The sequence below is a fragment of the Heterodontus francisci genome, chromosome 2 (assembly GCF_036365525.1).
Source record: "Heterodontus francisci isolate sHetFra1 chromosome 2, sHetFra1.hap1, whole genome shotgun sequence".
Classification (NCBI taxonomy): Eukaryota; Metazoa; Chordata; class Chondrichthyes; order Heterodontiformes; family Heterodontidae; genus Heterodontus; species Heterodontus francisci.
Genome location: NC_090372.1, coordinates 177,798,109 through 177,820,921, shown reverse-complemented (window position 1 = coordinate 177,820,921; position 22,813 = coordinate 177,798,109). Strand labels below are relative to the sequence as shown.

Here is a 22,813-nt window from a genome sequence, read left to right as displayed (position 1 = left end):
CTGCCTGAGAGTATGGTGGAGGCAGATCCAATGGAGGCATTCAGGAGGGAATTGGATTGTTCTCTGTGAAGGAACTATGTCCTTGGCTGTGCACAGAAGGCTGGGGTGTGACGCCAGGTAATTTGCTGTTCCAGAGAGCTGGCGCAGACATGACAGACCGAATGGCCTCCTTCTGTGCTGTAACCATTCTGTGATCCTCAAAGATGAGGGAGGCCAGCATGTTACTGCAAAAGACCAGGCTGAAGCATTTGTAACCATTTTGAGCCTGAAGTGCCGAGTGGATGATCCATCTCTGCCTCCTCCTGAGGTCTTCATCACAGATGCCAGTCTTCAGCCAATTCGGTTCACTCCATGTGATGTCAAGAAACAGTTGAAGGTGCTGGATACAGCAAAGGCTATGGGTCCTGACAACATTCTGGCAGCAGTACTGAAGACTTGTGCTCCAGAACTAGCCACACCCTTAGCCAAGCTGTTCCAGTGCAAATACAACATTGGTTTCTCAATGACGATGTTAAAAATTGCCCAAGTATGTCCTGTCCACAAAAAGGACAAATCCAATCCGGCCAATTACTGCCCAATTCATCTAAATTTGATCGTCAGCAAACTAATGGAAGGCTTCGTCGACAGTACTGTCAAGCGGCACTTACACAGCAATTACCTGCTCCCTGGTGCTCAGTTTGGGTTCCGCCAGGGCCACTCTGCTCCCGACCTCATTACAGCCGTGGTCTTGACATGGACAGAAGAACTGAGTTAGAGTCATAGAGTCGTACAGCATAGAAACAGGCCCTTCGGCCCACCGCGTCCATGCCGACCATAATGCCGATCTATACTAATCCCACCTGCCTGCATTAATTCCATATCCGTCTAAGCCTTGCTCATTCAAGTACCTGTCCAGGTGCCTCTTAAATGTCGCTGCTGTTCCTGCCTCCACCACCACCTCAGGCAGCTCATTCCAGATACCCACTATTCTTTGTGTGAAAAATTTACCCCTTTGATCCCCTTTAAACCTCCTCCCTCTCACCTTAAATCTATGCCCTGTAGTTATAGTCACCCCTACCATGGGAAACAGACTCTGGCTATCGACCCTATCTATGCTTCTCAAAATTTTATGAACCTCTAACATGTCCCCTCTCAGCCTCCTTCGCTCCAGGGAAAATAGACCCAGCCTATCCAATCTCTCTTTATAACTGAAGCCCTCCAAACCAGGCAACATCCTTGTGAATCTTTTCTGCACCCTCTCTAGCTTATCACATCTTTCCTGTAGTGCGGCGACCAGAACTGCACACAGTACTCCAAAAGCGGCCTAACCAACGTTATGTACAACTGTAACATGACGTCCCAACTCTTATACTCAATGCCTCGGCCGATGAAGGCAAGCATGCCATACGCCGCCTTCACCACCCTGTCTACCTGTGTTGCCACTTTCAGGGAACTATGTACTTGTACCCCAAGGTGTCTCTGCTCAACAGCACTCACTCGGGCCCTGCCATTCACTGTATATGTCCTGCCCTGGTTTAACTTCCCAAAATGCATCACTTCACACATGTCTGCGTTAAATTCCATTTGCCAATCCCTTGCTCACTTCCCCAGTTGATCTATATCCTGTTGTAACCTTAGACAACCTTCTTCACTGTGCACTATACCATTAACTTTGGTTTCATCTGCAAACTTAGTAATCATGCCCCCTACATTCACATCCAAGTCATTAATATATATGACAAACAACAGAGGGCCCAGCACCGATCCCTGCGGCACACCACTGGTCACCCGCCTCCAGTCTGAAAAACAATCCTCCACTACCATCCTCTGCCTCCTATCACCAAGCCAATTTTGTATCCAATTTGCTAGCTCACCCTGGATCCCATGTGTTCGCACCACCTGGACCAGCCTACCATGTGGGACCTTGTCCAAGGCCTGGCTAAAGTCCATGTAGACAACGTCCATCGCCCTGCCCTCGTCAATCCTCTTGGTCACCTCCTCGAAAAACTCAATCAAATTCGTGAGACATGATTTCCCACGCACAAAGCCATGCTGCCTATCCATAATCAGACCATGCCTTTCCAGATGCATATAAATCCTGTCTCTCAGAATCCCTTCCAATAACTTTCCCACCACTGATGTAAGGCTCACTGGCCTGTAGTTCCCTGACTTATCCCTGCTGCCCTTCTTAAATAAAGGCACAACATTAGCTATCCTCCAGTCTTCCGGTACCTCACCCGTGGTCTTCCCTTACTTCCCATAGCATCCTAGGATATACCTGGTCAGGCCCTGGGGATTTGTCCACCTTTAATAGGGCGGCACAGTGGCGCAGTGGTTAGCACCGCAGCCTCATAGCTCCAGGGACCCGGGTTCGATTCCGGGTGCTGCCTGTGTGGAGTTTGCAAGTTCTCCCTGTGTCTGCGTGGGTTTTCTCCGGGTGCTCCGGTTTCCTCCCACAAGCCAAAAGACTTGCAGGTTGATGGGTAAATTGGTCATTATAAATTGTCACTAGTATAGGTAGGTGCTCGGGAAATATAGGGACAGGTGGGGATGTTTGGAAGGAATATGGGATTAGTGGAGGATTAGTATAAATGGGTGGTTGATGTTCGGCACAGACTCGGTGGGCCGAAGGGCCTGTTTGAGTGCTGTATCTCTAATCTAATCTAATCTAATCATAATCTAATCTAATGCGCTTCAAAACCTCCAACACCACCTCCTTTGTAATGTTGATATGCTCCAGGATGTCTGTGTTCCCTCTCTTGAACTCACTAGCTTCCATGATCTCCACGGCAAATACTGACGAGAAATATACATTTAAGACCTCACCCATTTTCTGTGGCTCCACACATAGATTACCACACTGATCCTTAAGGGGACCTACTCTCTCCCTAGCTACCCTTTTACTCGTAATATACTTATAGAATCTTTTAGGATTCTCCTTTATCTTATCTGCCAGGGAAATCTCCTGGCCCCTTTTCGCTCTCCTAATTTCCTCCTTAAGTGTCGTCCTACATCCCCTATACTCCTCGAGGGACTCGTTGCCAGCTGCCTATATCTGACACCTGCCTCCTCCTTTGTCCTGACCAGACCCTCAATATCCCTCGTCAACCAAGGTTCCCTTAAATTGCCAGCCTTGCCCTTCCATCTAACAGGAACATGCTGGCCCTGAACTCTTCCTATCTCACTTTTAAAAGCCTCCCACTTGCCAGACGTCCCTTTACCTTTAAACAGCCTCTCCCATTCAACTTTTGAGAGTTCCTGCCTGATGCCATCGAAATTAGCCTTCCCCCAATTTAGGACTTCAACCTGAGGACCAGTCCTATCCTTTTCCATAACTATCTTGAAGCTAATCGAGTTTATGGTGACTGGTCCCAAAGTGCTCCCCCACTGACACATTAACCACCTGTCCATCCTCATTTCCTGAGAGGAGGTCGAGTGTAGCCCCTTCTCTAGTCGGGCCATCCACATACTGCTTCAGAAAACTATCCTGGACACACTTAACAAATTCTTCCCCATCTGATCCCTTAGCACTAAGGCAGTCCCAGTCAATATTAGGGAAGTTAAAATCACCTACTATTGCAACCCTATAATTCAAAGGGGTGAGGTGAGAGTGACTGCCCTTGACATCTAGAGAGCATTTGACTGAGTGTGGCATCAAGTAGCCCCAGCAAAATTCAAGTCAATGGGACTTAGGGGGGAAACTGTCCACTGTTGGAAGTCATACTGAGTACAAAGGAAGATGGTTGTGATTGTTGGAGGACAAACATCTAAGCCCCAGGACAGTGCTGCAGGAGATTTTCAGGGTCATGTCCTCGGTCCAACCATCTTCAGCTGCCTTATTAAAGGCCTTCCCTCCATCGTAAGGTCAGAAGTGGGTATTTCGCTGATTGCACAATGTTCTGTACCATTTGCGACTCCTCAGATACTGAAGCAGTACGTGTCCAATGCAGCGAGACCTGGACAACATCCAGGCTTGGCCTTACAGGTGGCATGCAACTTTCATGCCACACAAGTGCCAGGCAATGAGCAACTCCAACAAGACAGAGTCTAACCATCTCTCCTTGACATTAAATGGCATTACCATCACTGAATCCCCCACTGTCAACATCCTGGGGTTACCAATGACCAGGAATATAACTGAACGTGCCGTATAAGAATTGTGGCTACAAGTGTAGGTCAGAGGCTGGACATTCTGCAGTGAGTAACTCACCGCCTGACTCCCCAAAGCCTGTCCAGCATCTACAAGGCACAAGTCTTTGGGACATCAGCTCAGGGCTGGAGAGGAATTTCCAGTAGGAGGGGGAGGATCCGGTCTGCATGGTCCATGTAGGTACCAACGACATAGGCAGGACAAGGAAAGAGGTTCTGCATAGTCAGTATGAGGAGCTAGGTGCCAAATTAAGAAGCAGAGCATCAAAGGTAGTAATCTCTGGATTATTGCCTGAGCCACGTGCAAATTGGCATCAGGCAAATAAGATTAGAGAAGTTAATACGTGGCTCAAAGACTGGTGTGGTAGAAGTGGGTTCCGATTCGTGGGGCACTGGCATCAGTACTGGGGAAAGTGGTGGCTGTACCGTTGGGATGGTCTATACCTGAACTGGGCTGGGGCCAGTGTTCTGGCGATCCGCATGACTAGGGAAGTAGAGAGGATTTTAACCTGAAAGGTGGGGCAAGGGATCAAATTTGGGAAGATATCATAAATCAAGGAGTAGAGACAAGGCAAGAGAGATAGGTATTAATATAGGAAAAGATAGACTGACAGAATGAGACGAAGCATACAAATCTAAGAGCAAATCAACAGATAAGGCTAGAAGTAACAAAAATAATAAATGGATAAAACTAAAGGCTCTGTATCTGAATGCACGTAGCATTCGAAACAAAACAGATGAATTGAGAGTGCGAATAGAAATAAATAAATATGATCTGATAGCCATTACAGAGACATGGCTGCAGGATGACATAGATTGGGACCTGAATATTGAAGGGTACATGGCATTTAGGAAACCAGAGAGCAGGCTATACTGGACCTGGTATTGTGCAACGAGATCGGATTGTTTAATGACCTCATAGTTAAGGCACCCCTAGGTCGTAGCAATCTTAATATAATTGAATTTTACATTCAGTTTGAGAGTGAGAAGAGTGGGTCCAAGACTAGTATTTTGAACTTAAATAAAGACAATTATGAGGGCATGAAAGCAGAGCTAGCTGAAGTGAACTGGCAAATTAGATTAAGGGATAGGTCAATAGAGATGCAGTGGCAGACATTTAAGGGAATATTTCAGAATACGCAGAATAGGTACCTTTTCAACTAGAAAGAAAAATTCCAAGGGGAGGACCTATCTGTGGTTAACTAAAACCGTTCAAGATAGTATCAGACTTAAAGAAAAAGTCTGTAATTGTGCAAAGAAGGGAGACAGGTCAGAAGATTGGGCAGACTATAAAAAAACAACCAAGAATGACTAAAAGATTGATAAGGAAGGTAAAATTAGAGTATGAGAGAAAGCCATCGAGAAATGTAAAGACAGATAGTAAGAGTTTCTCTAGATATTTAAAAGAAAAGTTAACAGTGATATTTGGTCCTATAGAAAGTGAGTCTGGGGAATCAATAATGGATAATGAGATGGGAGATGAATTGAACAGATATTTTACATCTGTCTTGAGGATACAAGTAACACCCCAGTATTAGCTATATGTCAAGAAATGGAAGGGAGGGAGGAACTCAAGAAAATTGCGATCACCAGGGAAGTGGGACTGAACAAATTGTTGGAGCTGCGGGCTGACAAGTCCCTGGGTCCTGATGGATTCCATCCTAGGGTCCTAAAAGAAGTGGCTGGTGAGATAGTTCATGCGTTAGTTTTAATTTTCCAAAATTCCCTAGATTCGGGGAAGGTTCCTTTTAGATTGGAAAATAGCCAATGTAACTCCTTTATTCAGAAAGGGAGGGGGACAGAAAGCAGGAAACTACAGGCCAGTTGGCTTAACATCTGTCTTGGGGAAAATGTTACAAGCTATTATTGAAAACATTATAGCAGGGCACTTAGAAAAATTCCAGGTAATCAGGCACAGTCAACATGGTTTTGTGAAAGGGAAATCATGTTTAACCAGTTTATTGGAGTTCTTTGAAGAAGTAACATGTGCTGTGGATGAAGGGGAACTGGTGGCTGTATTGTACTTAGATTTCCAAAAGGTATTTGATAAGGTGCCACATCAAAGGTTATTGCGGAAAATAAAAGCTCATGGTGGAGGGATAACATATTGGCATGCATAGAAGATTGGTTCGCTAACAGGAAACAGAGAATCAATGGGTAATTTTCTGGTTGGCAAGATGTCACGAGTGGTGTGCCACAGGGATCAGTGCTGGGGCCTCAACTTCTAACAATTTACGTAAATGACTTAGATGAAGGGACTGAAGGTAGGGTTGCTAAATTTGCTGATTGCACAAAGATAGGTGGGAAAGTAACTTGTGAAGAGGGCATAAGGAGGCTGCAAGGGGATGTCGGTAAAATAAGTGGTCAAAGGCCTGGCAAATAGAGTATAATGTGGGAAATTGTCCACTTTGGCAGGAAGAATAAAAAAGAGGCATATTATCTAAATGGTGAGAGATTGCAGAGCTCTGAGATGCAGAGGGATCTGGGTATCCTGGTGTATGAATCGCAAAAGGTTGGTATGCAGGTACAGCACATAATTAGGAAAACTAATAGAATGTTGTTTTTTGCGAGGGGAATGGAATACAAAAGTAGGGAGGTTATGCTTCAGCTATACAGGGCATTGGTGAGACCACATCTGGAGTACAGTGTACAGTACTGGTCTCCTTATTTAGGGAAGGATGTAAATGTGTTGGAGTCAGTACAGATAATGTTTACTAGACTAATACCTGGAATGGGCGGGCTGTCTTACGAGGAAAGATTGGACAGTTAAGGCTTGTATCTGCTGGAATTTAGAAGAGTAAGAAGCAACTTGATTGAAACATTTAAGGTCCTGAGAGGTCTTGACAGGATGGATGTTAAAAGGATGTTTCCCCTTGTGGGAGAATCGAGAACTAGGCGTCACTGTTTAAAAATAAGGGGTCGCTCATTTAAGAGAGAGATGAGCAGAAATTTTTTCTGAGTGTCGTGAGTCTTTGGAATTCTCTTCAAAAGGCGGTGGAAGCAAAGACTTTGAATATTTTTAAGGCAGAGATAGGTAGATAGATTTTTGATGAGCAAGGGGGTGAAAGGTTATCGGGGGTAGGTGTAAATGTGGTGTAATCAGTTTAGCCATGAACTCATTCATGGCGGAGCAGGCTTGAAGGGCCGAGTGACCACCTCCTCCTAACTCGTATGGTCGTAAGTCAGAAGTGTAATGTAATACTCTGCACTTGCATGGGTGCAGCTCCAACAACACTCAAAAGCTTAACACCATCCAAAACAAAGCAGCTTGCTTGATTGGTACCCCACCCACAGTGGTGGCAGTGTGTACTGCATACTAGACGCACTGCGGCAAGTTGCTGAGGCTCCTTCGCCAGCACCTTCCAAACCAGCGGTCTCTACCACCTAGAAGGACATGTGCATTGGAATAACAGCATCTGCAAGTTCCCCTCCAAGTTGCACATTATCGTGACTTGGATGTATTTCGCCGTTCCTTGGCTTTCGCGGGGTCAAAAACCTGGAACTCTCTTCCTAACAACACTGTGGGTGTACCTACAGCAAATGGACTGCAGCAGTTCAAGAATGCGGTTGACCAACACCTCAATGGCAATTAGAGATGGGCAACAAATCCTGGCCTTGCCAGCAATGCTCAAATTCCAGGAAACTAATTTTAAAAAAAAAACCATCGAATGGTGTTCTTGGCATACGGAGTGAAGTAACATTGGGGACCTCCAGCTTAGCTTCATAGAGTTGTTTCTGTTTCAATTTAGAGTGACGTGGTGTGAGCTATCACTCATTGGTTTGATATAAACTGGTGTATCTAACCTTCATGATGGGGTAGTTGTATTTTGTATTGATGTTTCAGAACAAAATCTCTTATTTCAAATGCCATGCTACTTTTTCACATAATTGCATTTGACTGTTGTGAGCTACTTGCACCATCTGTCAAACATTAATTCCACAATTTAGTTCGTTTATTATTTGATCAGTGATTAAGCAGCTAGCTGTGACAATCTGTAGTTACCGAACAGTTGGCATTGAACCACTAGAAAGTTTGCTGTTGTGTAAACCTACATTCCCCTCTGCTTCTGTTCTGTACAATGCATAGAATGTTCAACTTCAACTGAACTGTTAGTAAAGTCCACTCCTGGCTTCATTAACTGTTAATTCAAATTGACTTTATGCAAAAAAACAAAGCCTCCTGAGCGATTTTATTAAAAACCCTAATTGATAAGTTTTTTCAGCAAAGTAATCTTTGAATTAGCAGAAGGAGACTGTATTGGTTTTAGAATTAAGTGACTTTAATGTTAATAAGTGACTGAGCAGTCTTTTTCCCTTCTTTACAACAGATTTTAAGAAGTAAGAGTTCAAATCATAAAGACTCAGATTCCAGGAGAGGCCGATTTGTTCTTCACTTCAACATTTACGTTTCTGTTGCTTTTTGCACCCACATTGTCAGGTACCGTATCTACCTTGGTCATCTACACTGAGTGGCATTGAGACTTTGAAGTGAAGTCATTGCCATTTATACTTCTGTCAAAAAAAAATGCCACTTAAAAAGCTGCTTACAATACTCACATTTAGAATCAAGTAATTATTCAATTTTACATAACTTGTTTCTTTCCAGATCTAAAAATACATGCAATCCCTATAAGTGGCATTTTGTTTCTCACCTCAATGTATGAAATTTTTGTATGTTAATGATTCAACCACAATACATGCTGTTATGATTCATAAGGATTATATGATCTTGTATTGAGTTGAATGATTGACCGATTGTATCTTATGGGCATTGAACAGAGGGAATCGTGAGGGACCAGTGTTTCCTTATCATAATGTAGGGATATTGCTGAGGAAGCTCAAACTCGGGTCGCTTGAGTTAGTTGAGTGCACTTTACTTTGACAATGAAGGGAATGAAAGTAGTGTATCCTATAAGGAATTGAGCAGTTCACTCTAAAACTCCAGGAGATGTGGTTTGCAGTGTGAATACTGTTTGTTTTTTTCTCAAACTGATGCCTTCTCAAAAGATGCTGTACCATACAAAACTTCGTATCAAAGTGAAACTTCGGTTCGCAAGTGATGACTGTAGTTGCAGCAAAGCTGCATATTCCACGAACTTGGTTGTCATCGCTGTTCATGTGTTGAACAGGAATTGTAGATGAATGCAGTTCCGGATCTTACCTTCTGCACTATATAATTTATTCACTAACTCAAGGTCAGACTTGCAAATCTCAGAGGTGTAAAAATAATAGGGTAATAATAGGCGATTTCAACTTCCCCAGTATCAACTGCAATAACCTTAGTGCAAATGGCTTAAAGGGGGCGGAATTCTTAAAATGCATACATTAGAGCTTTTTGAGCCAGTATTTAGAAAGTCCGAGAAGAGAAGGGGCAGTACTGGACCTTATCATAGGGAATGAAGCTGGACAAGTGGTAGAAGTGTCAGTGGGGAACATTTCGGGGATAGTGACCATAACTCTAAGATTTAAGGTAGTTATGGAAAAGGACAAAGATGGACTAGAAATAAAGGTACTGAATTGGGGCAAGGCCAATTTCAATATGATAAAACAGAATTTGGCTGGAGTGGACTGGGAGCAGCTACTTTTAGGAAAGTCTACATCAGACCAGTGGGAATCATTCAACGAGGAAATAGTGAGAGTTTAGAGCCAACATGTACCCGTTAAGGTGAAGGGTAGGACCAACAAGTCCAGGGAACCCTGGCTGTCAAGGGATATAGAGGATTGGATCAGGAAAAAGAGGAGGCTTATGGCAGATTCAGAGCGCTGAAAACAGCGGAGGCACTAGAGGAGTATAGGAAGTGTGGGGGGGGGGGGGGGGGGGTACTTAAAAAAGTAATTAGGAGAGCAAAGAGGGGACATGAAAAAACGCTGGTGGGCAAGATAAAGGGAAATCCTAAGGTGTTTTATGTATATTAAGGGCAAGAGGATAACCAGCTGAAGAGTAGGGCCCATTAGGGACCAAAGTGGTAATCTGTGTGTGGAGCCGGAAGACATAGGTGAGGTTTTAAATGATTACTTTTCATCTGTGTTCACTAGAGAAGGATGATGTAGGTTTACAGATCAGGGAGGGGGATTGTGGTATATTTGAACATATTAGGATTGAAAGGAAGGAAGTATTAGCTGTTTTAGGGGCTTAAAAGTGGATAAATCCCCAGGCCCAGATGAGATGTATCCCAGGCTGTTATGTGAGGCAAGGGAGGAGATAGCAGGGGCTCTGACACAAATTTTCAAATCCTCTCTGGCCACAGGAGAGGTACCAGAGGACTGGAGGACAGAGAATGTGGTACCATTATTCAAGAAGGGTAGCAGGGATAAACCAGGTAATTAAAGGCTGGTGAGTCTAAAACCAGTGGTAGGGAAACTATTGGAAAAAAAATTTGGGGGACAGGATTAATCTCCACTTGGAGAGGCAGGGATTAATCAGGGATGGTCAGCATAGCTTTGTCGGGGAGATCGTGTCTAACTAACTTGATTGAATTTTTCGAGGCGGTGACAAGATGTGTAGATGAAAGTAAAGCAGTTGATGTAGTCCACATGGACTTCAGTAAGGCTTTTAATAAGGTCCTGCATGGGAGATTGGTTAAGAAGGTAAAAGCCCATGGGATCCAGGGCAATTTGGTAAAATTGGATCCAAAATTGGCTTAGTGGCAGGAGGCAGAGGGTGATGGTCGAGGGTTGTTTTTGCAATTGGAAGCTTGTGACCAGTGTGTACCACAGGGATCGGTGCTGGGACCCTTACTGTTTGTAGTGTACATTAATGATTGAGAAGTGAATAGAGGAGGTATGATCAGTAAGTTTGCAGATGACACGAGAATTGGTGGTGTCGTCAATAGTGAGGAGTAAAGCCTTAGATTACAGGACGATATAGATGGGCTGGTAAGATGGGCAGAGCAGTGGCAAATGGAATTTAATCCTGAAGTGTGAGGTGATGCATTTTGAGAGGACTAACAAGGCAAGGGAATATACAGTGGATGGTAAGACCCAAGGAAGTACAGAGTGTCAGAGAGTCTTTGGTGTACTTGTCCATGGATCACTGAAGGCAGCAGCACAGTTAGATAAGGTGGTTCGGAAGGCGTATCGGAAACTTGCCTTTATTAGACGAGGCATAGAATATAAGAGCAGGGAGGTTATGATGGAGATGAATAAAATGCTAGTTAGGCCACAGCTGGAGTACTTTGTCCAGTTCTGGGCACCACACTATAGGAAGGATGTGATTGCACTGGAGAGGGTGCAGAGGAGGTTCACCAGGATGTTGCCTGTGCTGGAGCATTTCAGCTATGAAGAGAGACTGGAAAGGCTGGGGTTGTTTTCCTTAGAGCAGAGAAAGCTGAGGGGAGACATGATTGAGATATTCAAAGTTATGAGGGGCATTGATAGGATCGATAGGAAGAAACCTTTTCCCTTAGCGGAGGGGTCAATAACCAAGGGACATCGGTTTAAGGTAAGGGGCAGGATTTTGAGGAAAAAATTTTCACTCAGATGTTTGGAATCTGGAATGCACTGCCTGAAGAGGTGGTAGAGGCAGGAACCCTCTCAATATTTAAAAAGTATTTAGCCGAGCACTTGCAATGCCATAGCGTACAAGGCTACGGGCTAAATGCTGGAAAATGGGATTAGAATAGTTAGGTGCTTGATGGCCGGCACAGACATGATGGGCCGAAAGGCCTGTTTTTGTGCTGTATTACTGTATGACTTTGAAGTGACAGTTTATAGTATTGCATCAGAAAAAAATGTTACATACATAACTGTCCAGGTGGTTTAATAATTAATGAATTTAAAAATGTTTCTGTTCCACATAGCTTCAAAAAAATCACATTTTGAGGGAAATCTAGATCTTTGTACTTAAAATTACACTGCCATGGTGTGATTTAAAAAAAATAAATACAATATTTGGGCAAATAATGGTAAGGTATTCTCTAGTGTAATGAATTAAGATTGCACCTGTGATTTTCCAAGTGTTCCTAGTCGCTATCATTCCAGCATTGGGAGGTGCTGAACAGATGCCAGATGTGTCTCCACAGAGGGAAAGTGATGTAAGAACGCAAGCCTCTGTGGAATTACAGAATAGCATTGATGGAATTACAGCAGAAGGTTACATGTTTGTAATCTTGTCTAGTGAATGATGCATATTGTTTCATCACTGGGAGAATTACCAAAAATCTCTGGCCCAGAACAGGACATTGCGTTAATTATATTTAGTAGCTGATCAGATAAATCAGTTATATCCATGACTTCCTATAAGAAATCCCATTGCCTGTTGTATTTTAACTTTTTGTTAGTCCCCTCAGCTGCTTATTGATAATATTAGAGTTTGTGATGAAGTATATATAACTTTTGCTGAGGCAGTATGTGTGAGACTGCAGAAAAGCCTCATCATGTAGTATGCAGAGGAATGTGGTGCCCTCTGCTGCTTTTATTGCAGTAGACTTAACTTTACAGACCAGCACTTTATGGGCTTTTTTCCAGTACAGTTAAGACTCTAATTATGGATGTTTGTCAAGTTTCAAAAGTTACATTCTGTGCTTCATTTGGGATGTTACGGAAAATCTGGTTTGTTTCAAAGCTATTATGTTTGGTTTTGTTTATGTAATAAGTGGTAGATGTAGGCTTGCATTTGCTCACATTCTGGTGATCATAGGCATTTTCAAATTAAGTTGAATTGGATGAAACATTTTATTATTTTATAAATGTCAAATCTATATATACATGCCTTGAAATATCTTTTAATGAAATTGGACTGCAATACCTGCCCTCTGTTTTATTTCAAGATGGACTGAGGGAGTCTAAGGTTATCAGGGTAGGCAGGAAAGTGGAGTCTTGTCCACAAGCAGATCAGCCATGATCTTATGGAATTGCGGAGCAGGCTCGAGGAACCGAATAGCCTACTCCAGCTCCTAGTTCGTATGTTCGTGGGACAAGAAAGCAGTGCATTATGGATTCCCTGAAACTCCAATAATGTTCTATCTTAAACCTACTGCAGTTCAGTGAAACTCATAGAAACTGGTCATGAGCGCGATGTTAAAAAAAAAAATTCCACAAGGTGAAAAATGCACTTCCAAACCAGCAATAAAGCCATGGATGGTATTTGTCAAGGCGTGCGGAGACGTTTATCCTGTCTCTCTTTTCAACTTCTTGGAAATCAGAAAAATGACACAAATACAACGTTATCTACCATTTGATACATTCCCTTTTATCTGCTGTCTGCCGAAAGTGTAGCTGCAAAGTATTGACATACTCAATTATGCTCTTTTTACCAGTTTAGGTGCGAGCCATGTTTCTATGCCATTTTTGGTGCTCTTGTAATGCTTTTTATTGAGTTTTTGATCACCCCATTTGAAAAATTTGCGATTAGCAACAGCTATTAAGGGTCGACTTGAAGATTATTTGGATTGACAGAATTAAGGAAAATCCCAAGGCTTTTTATAGGTATATAAAGAGCAAGAGAGTAACTAGGGAAAGGGTTGGCCCACTCAAGGACAGAGAAGGGAATCTACTTGTGGAGCCAGAGGAAATGGGCGAGGTACTAAATGAGTACTTTGCATCAGTATTTACCAAAGAGAAGGACTTGGTGGATGATGAGCCTAGGGAAGGGAGTGTAGATAGTCTCAGTCATCTCATTATCAAAAAGGAGGAGGTGTTGGGTGTCTTGCAAAGCATTAAGGTAGATAAGTCCCCAGGGCCTGATGGGATCGACCCCAGAATACTGAGGGAGGCAAGGGAAGAAATTGCTGGGGCCTTGACAGAAATCTTTGCATCCTCATTGGCTACAGGTGAGGTCCCAGAGGACTGGAGAATAGCCAATGTTCCTTTGTTTAAGAAGGGTAGCAAGGATAATCCAGGAAATTATAGGCCGGTGAGCCTTACGTCAGTGGTAGGGAAATTATTAGAGAGGATTCTTCGGGACAGGATTTACTCCCATTTGGAAACAAATGAACATATTAGCGAGAGGCAGCATGGTTTTGTGAAGGGGAGGTCGTGTCTCACTAATTTGATTGAGTTTTTTGAGGAAGTGACGAAGATGATTGATGAAGGAAGGGCAGTGGATGTTATCTATATGGACTTCAGTAAAGCCTTTGACAAGGTGCCACATGGCAGACTGGTACAAAAGGTGAAGTCACATGGGATCAGAGGGGAGCTGGCAAGATGGATACAGAACTGGCTCGGTCATAGAAGACAGAGGGTAGCAGTGGAAGGGTGCTTTTCTGAATGGAGGGATGTGACTAGTGGTGTTCCACAGGGATCAGTGCTGGGACCTTTGCTGTTTGTAGTATATATAAATGATTTGGAGGAAAATGTAGCTGGTGTGATTAGTAAGTTTGCCGACGACACAAAGGTTGGTGGAGTTGCGGATACTGTTGAGGATTGTCAGAGGATACAGCAGGAACTAGATCGGTTGGAGACTTGGGCGGAGAAATGGCAGATGGGGTTTAATCCGGACAAATGTGAGGTAATGCATTTTGGAAGGTCTAATGCAGGTGGGAGTTATACAGTAAATGGCAGAACCCTTAGGAGTATTGACAGGCAGAGAGATCTGGGCGTACAGGTCCACAGGTCACTGAAAGTGGCAACGCAGGTGGATAAGGTAGTCAAGAAGGCATACGGCATGCTTGCCTTCATTGGTCGGGGCACAGAGTATAAAAATTGGCAAGTCATGCTGCAGCTGTACAGAACTTTAGTTAGGCCACACTTAGAATATTGTGTGCAATTCTGGTCGCCACACTACCAGAAGGACGTGGAGGCTTTGGAGAGAGTACAGAAGAGGTTTACCAGGATGTTGCCTGGTCTGGAGGGCATTAGCTATGAGGAGAGGTTGGATAAACTCTGATTGTTTTCACTGGAACGACAGAGGTGGAGGGGTGACATGTTAGAGGTTTACAAAGTTATGAGCGGCATGGACAGAGTGGATAGTCAGAAGCTTTTTCCCAGGGTGGAAGAGTCAGTTACTCGGGGACATAGGTTTAAGGTGAGAGGGACAAAGTTTAGAGGGGATGTGTAAGGCACATTCTTTACACAGAGGGTGGTGAGTGCCTGGAACTTGCTGACGGGGGAGGTGGTGGAAGCAAGTACAATAGCGACGTTTAAGAGTCATCTTGACAAATAAATGAATAGGATGGGAATAGAGGGATATGGGCCCCGGAAGTGCAGAAGGTTTTAATTTAGGCAGGCATCAAGATTGGCGCAGGCTTGGAGGGCTGAATGGCCTGTTCCTGTGCTGTCCTGTTCTTTATTTGCTTTGAATTTATCGTTAGTGTTTGCTGAGCATGCTAAATAAATGGTTTCCAGACATTTCCAATATGAATAATTTTTTTGTCATTAATGGTCTTTGTTAATTGGGGTTCTTGAAAGAATAGGTAATACGTGTTCTTGTTTGGTTCTGTCACTTGAAATTTGAGAAGCTTAAATCATTTCCCACAGGAGCAATTTCTTACAATGTTATCCTGCTGTTTATGTAGGACATGTCCTTCTGTCTTGTCACTTCGGCGACATTGTAGGTGCCAATTACGAAGATTGTTCCTCCAATAGTTTTTTTAATATCTATTTGGGCAAGTTAATGTACTCAAATTACAACAAGGTGGGAAGCAAATTTTGTGCAATTAGTCTTAGTGTTAAAATGAATGTGTTAGTCCTCGTTAGCTGAACATGACCTCTAAATTGACATGTTTGTGTACACATTTGACAAAAAGGGAAAAGTGCGCTTGAGGTGTAAATACTCAAGTAGTACCTTTCAATTGATTTCTTTGTTGAAACTGGAAGAGAATGATGTCAAGGTGGGTCATGTGACTTGATCTGAAGATGATAAATAGATGTTTTGCTATTATGGAAGTATGTTTCTCTGTGTCAAAGTATGATGCTGAAAAATGTCAAGCAATGAAACTTGCAGATGATTCCAACCTATCCTCATCCAAACCAGAGTAAAGCTGCTTCGAGTCCAGCTAAACCATGCAACAACCTCAATCCCAACCTTCAAAACTGTAACCATATTTGAAAGCAGCAGCAACATTTGTACTTGAGAATAGTTGGTCTTTCTCAGGTATTCTGTGTCATGCTAATAATGTGAACTTTCAACCACTCATCCAAGCAGTTGGGGTGGAATCCAGGAAAAATGGGAACAAATGACCGTAATCAAAGGCACCTTTTGTGTTTCGTGGTGCATGTGATACTTCACATTCATCTTAAACTTCAATACATCCTCCTAAATTTGAAAATTTTTATTTCGCCCCACTATTGCTTGTAAGACTCTCTTTTTTAAAAAAAAACACAAAAGTGTTTATATTTCATTTTGACCCGCGAATTACAGGAGAACAAATTGATGACTCGGTCAAAAGGTTGCTGTGCTTAATGGGGTTAATTTATTTGTACTGACAACTACAAATTTAAAACTGGCACAGATTTAAATTGGTTACAGGAAAATTAAAATGGTTACAGAAAATGATTACAGATTTAACAGTTTGAGAAAGAATTTAGTAAAAAAAAAACTGCTTTTTTTACTTTACTCCCAGCAATTGAATGCTTCAACAGTGTTCTACTTCCAGCAAGTAAATGCTTCAATATCTCGCTCAAATATGTGATGAATTCAGTCATGCAGTCACTCAAAGTACCCAGCTCCTGTTGATTGTAGGTTCTTGTCACGATGATCAACTGGGCTCCTGCTTCTTGAGATCTCCTTCCAACAATTGGCTAAGGTTGCCTTCCCTTGATTGCAGTGCTCGTTTCTCGCGATTGCAGCCAACATCTCCGATGTGTTCAAACTTTTATACCCTTTTCAGCAGAAGAGATTAGTGTACTGTATTGACAGGTCATACCATCCTATGAAGCTTTTTCTAAAAAGCACAATACCCAATTATAGTCTTCACTCTTTGTTTAAACCATGATTTGAATCCGTACAGAAAGCTATCCATATCTCTCTTGCCTTCTGCAGTAATTTTCCATTATGTGACCCTTGCAGTCAATCTTACAGAAAAAGATGCTCATGTTTTTCTGGAACACAGTGCTTCATCTTATCGAAATTGTGCCATCTTTCCAAGGCCTCGTGTTCATATGTTGAAAGCACCAGTATCTTTCGCTGGTCTGTATTATCTCTCTCGTATTTCCTTATAGCATTTGTTTTAGTATCTAGGCTAAGCAAGTCCAGCAGGTTTATTTTAGAAAGTCTGAAATGTGCAAATTCAGTCCATTTTGTTTTGTTGCAGAGCATGGAGAAGACTGTGGCCAAGCTTTTTGCCATGAATTTGTTTTAGCAAGGATTTTTTGTCCTACATTTCCCCCAAGTGTCGGGTGTGATGTAATATACTGTGACATTTCTAACAGTTGTTTCTTTTCCCATTAGTGGTGGTCTTGATATAATTGTATCTCGGCTATAGTAATGTTTGTTCCAGATTGGTTAATGTCCCTCGAAGCTTTGCTAAATGTTCCAGCAGGGGTGGTATGTTGTGACCAATTTTAATAACATTTGAGCAAGTCGCATCAAAGCACATCCTTTATACTAAGTGACACACTCTAACAATATTGATCAAGCATACTACTTGGTTATGGACTATTAGGTGACTGCAATTAATGAAAGCCGAAGCGAGTCACATACTGGTGTAATTGTGTCAACTTATTGGCAGTACCCTAACAGATACATTTCCTAATTAAATGCTTATTTTCATAGGCAGCTACTGAATATATTTGGGAAGGAAATATCCATATTGACTTCTCATAATCAGCTCCTCACTAACCTAGCTATTGCTAACAGGTATATGGATTGTTTAGATTGGCACTCCCCATCTGTAGATCACCTCAGTCAGTGATATTCCTTATCTTTTTGCAGGAGTGCTGCTAATTCTAAATATTAGCACGCAAGTACATACAATTCAGGCAACATATTATACAGTAAAAGAAAATCATAATACTTTGTACAGAAATCTACAGTTTACCATATCCTCAATCAATCTTGAACTAAGATTCTCCAGCTCTCAGTTTACCACTATCCATCTTGTGGCTCATTCTTACTAAATATTATTTCTCACTAACCCTTAACTGTCCCAATCCAAATTTTGCATCCCTTTTACTTTTACTCCTTTTGGCTATTACCAGTGTATTTAAATCTATCCTATTGTTTTAAAGTAAGTTTCTCTAAAGAGTATGTGTCAATGCCTTGCTGTAAAATATTGTCTTGCTCTACTGGCCTCATTAACCATTTCATGTCATGCTGTTTGTCAAGTAACTGAGCATGTCTGGCAAGTTCACCAGGCATTTCTGCATGTCAGTTGCTTCACATGTAACTGATCACATCTGCACACTTATACCAGTATCCCAATATCATGCCAGATGTTCGATCCGATAAAAGCCATTTTTGGACTTTCAGGTGATCCTATCAAAATATCAAGGTGGGGTCTATGTCTGAAGAACTTTGTTTATCGCCCCTTGCATTGTCCCAGTGTCATGGGTAGTGACCAGACTATCAAATGCCGTTTTCTTAAAAGGTTCATCGGCAAGAATCCACACATCTCCAAGAGAAAGCTATCAGTTTACTAGTCTCATCTACACTGTGCTGACTTTCACTAGAATGTTCTGGACTTCATGGAAATTCTGCACTATATTAATATAAAGGCTTGAATTCTAATTTTTGCCAATGTAGTGCTGGCACTTTCCTAAAATTTCTTTTTTAACTCTCCCATCAGCCTGATTTAATATTAAAGGCACCACTCATGATGCACCTCCGGGTACAGTATCATTGAAGTCTGAAATAGCATTAATCCATTTAACTTTCTATGTTAGTGAAATTGTGTGTACCATTGGGGCTGACCTTTACTGTACGGTCCCTTGCTCAAACACACCACCCTTGTTGGTGTCTAATAAGTTCTGTTGATGGATGTTAAATACCTAGTAGTTGAAAGTGATCGGGTGAATAGGTTTTGGATGTTGATTTGTTAATTGTACTCGGATGTAGATATAAAGAAGAGCCAGCCAGCACTGGCTGGAGTGTGTTAGGAGTGGAGTGGTAAGCTCTAAGGCAAGCAATAAACAGTCTACACTAAAGCATCCAGTCTCAGTGCCTTCTTCACAAACAGGCTTGGAGGTGACTGTGACATTGGTAGCAGAGAATGGTTGCATGAAAGTGAACATTGGAGACCAAGATTTATTTTCAGACACGAGCTTAGAATTGGAGTTAATTTTTTTTTAAAGACTAATTGGAGTTTTTTTTGAAGAAAGATGACCGAAACCAGGTTTAAGGTGTCTGGATATGATTTTCCACCGCTATTTTGTGAAGCCGAACCTTGGGATCAACGGAAAAATGAAGTTGATCTACGGACATGGGTTACGTCTTTACCAAAAGAAGAAGCAAGGAAAATCCCTTGCACTTTTATTTCCCACCAGGTGCAAAGTGTTCTCTGAACTAGGGGCTCATCATTTGGACAATGAGTAAGGTTTGGACGATCTCTCAAAATTTATAGATAAAATTTATACTGAAAGATGACTAATTGCATGTCTGTGAGGCGTGATTGGACTTGGATAAATTTAGAAAAATGGATGGTTCTTCTACAGAGGAATATATCATGGAGTTTAACTGACTATATGCAAGATTGCAGTGATTCTATTTGGAAATTCCTAAATCAGTACTTGCTTTCAAGTTGTTGGATTGTGTGAGGATATCGGACATGGATAGGCTCTTGGTATTAACCAGAGTTAGATTCAAAGAAAGAGATATGCTTTTTGAACAAACATCTGAAGCCTTAAAAAAAAAAAAAATTTGGGCGATAACTTTCATTTCCGGCCACTTTCATGGCGCATATTGGTTCTTCAGCGGTGATACAAAGTTGGAGGATACAATGCTTAGCAGCATTTCGAGGCTGTTCAAGTATGGGACCCAGATGTCAGTATGAAAGAAGAATCACACACAAAAAGAATGAAGATAGGGACCCTTTTGTCAGCTGTGACAAACAGCAGGAATTGGGTAATTATGGCAGAAGAATGAACCCTAGAAATAACAAAGGGTGGTCAACAGAGGTTTCAGATGTGACTCAAAGTACCATTGTCCGAAAAATAAGAGCAGTGTTTTTGATATGACACATGACGTGGCGAGTTCGGAAGGTGCGGATGAAGATACTGATCAATTGGAAGGAATTGCACTGGTAACGGGAAGCTTTAGTCCGGTAATGACTGTCCTAGTTGTTTCGTTCAATTGTGCAGTACGAGACAGAGGGTACCTTATTTTACAAGAGATATGGTTCCTTTTATCACTTCGTAATTGGCTTTAGATTTAGATCCCAACAATCGAGTTTGCAATTGATATGATACCAGATGTTAGCGCAAGTAATCTGATACCAGACGCAAGATCCCACTTAAAATGTTATCCCAGAGATGAGCAATTAACATGATCCCAAATGTGAGACCTCCAAACTAGTCTGATTCTGATCCCAGATGCGAGCTGCTTAATTGAAATATGATTCAATCGCGAACGAGTCCCCAATTAATGTGTTAAGTTAAGACCGCTCAAGACAAAGCCCACGATCAAAATATGATTCTGATTGCGGTGGGAGCAACGCACTGTCAATTCAGTCCCACCGCTCCACAGGTCACATCATACATATCTATAAGCATTCCAGATCAAAGAAAGCAGCAGCTGAATTGAAATCTAGTAACCCCAGACTGAGGTGAACCAAATTAGGTATCTTTAGATGTCAACAAATTAACTTTTTATTTAAAAAAAAAACCTAAATTCTTAAACACTGCTAAGATAAAACAATATCTAAAGACCTTATAATTTATTTCGAAAGCTAACCCCCGCATTCGTGTACACAAAACCAAAACTAACGGTAGTTTGGTCTTCAATTAGCTGCTTGATAAAGTAGAAATAACAATAAAGTCTTTGCAGATTCCGCTTCCTGCGAATGGTCTTCAAATTGCACACAGTCCAAGTTCACTTGCAGTCTTCCAAGGTCTGATGAAAGAATCCTTTCAGAGATCGGAATTCAGCAGTTCAGTTCAGCATTTGAAGCATCACACTTGCCATCTGTCTTTTTATTCATGGGATGTGGGCATCACTGGCTATGCCAGCATTTATTGCCCATCCCTAATTGCCCTTGAGAAGGCAATTGAGCTGCCTTCTTGAACTGCTGCAGTCCATGTGAGGTAGGTACACCCACAGTGCTGTTAGGAAGGGAGTTCCAGGATTTTGACCCAGCGACAGTGCAGGAACGGTGATATAGTTCCAAGTCAGGATGGTGTGTGACTTGGAGGGGAACATGCAGGTGGTGGTGTTCCCATACATTTGCTGCCCTTGTCCTTCTAGTTGGTAGAGGTTGCGGGTTTGGAAATTGGATGGGCACCTGGGGAAAATAAAGTTATAGGGCTACATGGGATAGAGCCGTGGAATGGGACTGATTGGATAGCTCTATAGAGAGCTGGCATGGACTCCGTGGGCTGAATAGCCTCCTTCTGTGCCTCTATGACTTTATGAATACATCTGCGACAGCACAAAAGCTGCAACGCACATTGCCTACAGCCAGTTTTAAAAAATATTCTTGACGAAAAATCAAAACTTATTAGTGCTATGTCTCCTTTTGACCTTTCCACAGTTAATACACATGTCTCATGAATGCACCAATCCAAAATATGTTCGAGATATATAACAGTTCTCCTGCAGAAGCATCATGCAAGCATCAGAGTCTATGACTGAGTAATAAACCCAGTATCGTATTGATGTGTTCACCTCCCAAATTCATAGAAGCACAGAAATATAGAAAATAGGAGCAGGAATAAGCCATTTGGCCCTTTGAGCCTGCTCCGCCATTCATTTTGATCATGGCTGATTATCCAACTCAGTAACCTGTTCCTGCTTTCCCCCATATCCTTTGATCCCTTCGCCCCAGGAGCTATATCTAACTCCTTCTTGAAAACATACAATATTTTGGCCTCAACTGCTTTCTGTGGTAGCAAATTCCTCAGACTCCCCACTCTCTGGATGCAGAAATTTCTCCTCATCTCAGTCCTGAAAGGTTTACCCCGTATCCTTAGACTATGACCCCTGATTCTGGACTCCCCCACCATCGGGAACATCCTCCCTGCATCTCCCCTGTCAAGTCCTGTTAGAATTTTATAGGTTTCTAAGAGATTCCCCCCCTCACTCCTCTGAACTCCAGGAAATATAATCCTAACCGACTCAATCTCTCCTCATGTGTCAGTCCCACCATCCCAGGAATCAGTCTGATAAACCTTTGCTGCACTTCCTCTATCGCAAGAACATCCTTCCTCAGATAAGGAGACCAAAACTGCACACACTATCGCAGGTGTGGCCTCACCAAGGCACTGTATAATTGCAGCAAGACATCCCTGCTCCTGTACACGAATCCTCTTGCTATGAAGGCCAACCTACCATTTGCCTTTTTTACTGTCTGTTGAACCTGCATGCTTACTTTCAGCGACTAGTGTACGAGAACACCCAGGGTTCGTTGCATATTCCCCTCTCTGTTTATAGCCTTTCAGATAATTTGCCTTCCTGTTTTTGCTACCAAAGTGGATAACCTCACATTTATCCACATTGTACTGCATCTGCCATGCATTTGCCCACTCACTTAACTTGTCCAATTCACCCTGAAGCCCCTCTGCATCCTCCTCACAATTCACCCTCCCACCCACTTTTGTGTCATCCGCAAATTTGGAGATATTCCATTTAGTTCCGTCATCTAAATCATTAATATAT

At 42.3% G+C, this 22,813-nt stretch overlaps 1 protein-coding gene across 9 annotated transcripts in view; it reads left to right on the top strand.

Moving 5' to 3' along the window:
- mpp7a (MAGUK p55 scaffold protein 7a) overlaps nucleotides 1-22,813 on the top strand; it is a 594,283-nt gene that overhangs the window by 162,572 nt on the left and 408,898 nt on the right. For 8 of the 9 annotated variants that reach the window (XM_068014172.1, XM_068014194.1, XM_068014189.1 and 5 more), the window contains one exon: nucleotides 8,457-8,566. The exons of the other annotated variant lie outside the window; for it this stretch is intronic. The gene's annotated coding sequence lies outside the window, so the exon portion shown is untranslated. Of the gene's footprint in view, nucleotides 1-8,456; nucleotides 8,567-22,813 lie in introns of those variants that run through there. 9 annotated transcript variants of the gene reach the window in all.